We start from the raw sequence: 2129 nt of genomic DNA, 5'->3' as shown, positions 1-2129 counted from the left end.
AAGGTCAAGGTGAGCTCTGATTGGCTGTATGCAAATGAATTCATTACTGGCGTCCTGAACTCTCGTGGTGAAAGAATTTCGCGTCCAGACCGCGAAATTTATTGCTCATTGTTCTCTCATTAAGTTCCCTATCATATCTGATCAAGAAACACAACGGGTATACAGGGTGTCCCAGAAAGAGTTACTCGTGTTTAAAACTCAGAAGTCAGCAGTTGCATCTGATTGGTTCAAGTCTCCCTCGATCTTCATCGATTCTGGCGTCAAGGTCAACAGTAAAGTTTATATGGAAATGTTGGATGAGAAAGTGTTACCCTGAGTCACAGAAATCTTTGGTGACCGTTATATCTTCACTCAAGACAGGGCTCCGGCCCATACACCCAAAATAACACAGAGGTGGTGCAAAGAGCATTTCAGTGGTATTTGGGACAAGATGATATGGACTTCCTCAAGTCCAGACATCAATCCCATGAACACTGCTATCTGGTCCATCTTAGAGAGTAACGTTTCTGTTCGACCCTATTCAAATGTGTCAGATCTGAAAAAATCCCTTCTGTCTTCATGGGTCAAGTTGGATGAAGAGGTGGTACGGTACTCATGCAACTCAGTGACCACTCATTTGAAGGCTATGATAAGGGCCGGTCCTACGGTTTCTGGTGCCCCGGGCAAGCTGAACTTCGACGTGTATAAGCTGACGGTCGTGGAAATTTCCTTGCTTTTGTCACGCCCTCCTTGGCGCCCCCTAGCACATGATGCCCCGGGCGACTACCCAAGTTGCAGGTTCCTTGGGCCGGCCCTGGCTACGATCAAGGCGAAATGTGGTCATTTTGAAATGTAATTACAGCAATGGTTTGACAATTTAGATTAGAAGGTGAGTGCCAAATTTCATTATCCTACTTTAAGTTTATTTTGAATAATTAAGAAATATCAATGGGTAAATCTTTCTGAGAAACCCTATAGGAAAGGATCCAATAATGTCTATGAACATTTTGTTGACGATTTGAAGTTGTATGGGCCAAGTTTTAACCACATCAAAAAACAACTGTTCTCGTAAGCCGATTCTCTAGTGACATTGGATTGAAATTTCATGAATCCAAATGGTAAAACTCTAAAATGTACATTTGTACTCCACTCCAAAACACTAAACGTGAACAACTTAAATATACATCCTTTACTCTCTAGTGAGCGTAAAGAATGTATTTTTCGGTCGTTTATTATTTCTGGACAGGATGAAAACGCCACCTATGATAGAACTGTGTATAAGGTGAGAACAAGTAATGAATATATCGAGAAAGTTTTAAAAAACATGATCTTCTGAACTCTCAGCTGGCAACAAGCATATCGCACATACTATCTGTGAAGTGTCTACTCTCATGCCCACATTTGGCCTTTTAAACTGGTCACTGCTAGAGCTCAACGAGATAGACATACGAACTCTCAAGCTTCTCAGTGTTATTGCAAACTTCTCCATCAATGAGAATGTAGACTGGCTATACTTCCCATACAAGGATGGTGGCTGTCGTCTTAAACTTGTATTGATGTCATATGAAACATGTATAGTGACATAGAAGCAACATCTGCAGTCGAGGAAAGAGGCCAATAACTATCTTGACCCTGATTGCGAATACGAAAACAATATCATTAAAATAGCTAATGAGGTTGAGGAGGAGCTTGAAATAAGAGCTCGTGCAGATGCCTCTCCAAGCAACTCTAGAAAATTTTATGTAACAACAACTAAATAGAAAAAAATCAGAAGGTAGTGCATAGGTAATTGGTGGGGAAGGTCCAAATCATAGCGGGGAATCAATCACTTCAAAAGCTTGGTATGGAGAAATAGCAAGTGTATTGACATACTGTTTTGAAGGCTATTTCTATGCAATTCGAGAGCAAAGGATCCTCGCCAAGTACCCTCAACATAAAAGACAGAAAACATAGACAGGCAACAAATGTAGGCTGTGTAAGACATTGACCATATTATTTCCAGCTGCAAAAGAATGTCTTCTAAGTACTATTTTCTTGTGAGGCATGATGTGGTGGCCTGAACAATCTGGAACAGAATAAGGAAAAGGAATAAACCAACAGATATTTGTGATTATGTCGAGACCGATGAGTCAAAAGAATATTGATGGAAT

The sequence above is a fragment of the Octopus bimaculoides genome, chromosome 14 (genome assembly GCF_001194135.2).
Source record: "Octopus bimaculoides isolate UCB-OBI-ISO-001 chromosome 14, ASM119413v2, whole genome shotgun sequence".
Lineage (NCBI taxonomy): Eukaryota > Metazoa > Mollusca > Cephalopoda > Octopoda > Octopodidae > Octopus > Octopus bimaculoides.
The sequence above is the reverse complement of the archived record's forward strand: the minus strand, read 5'-3'. Positions refer to the sequence as shown.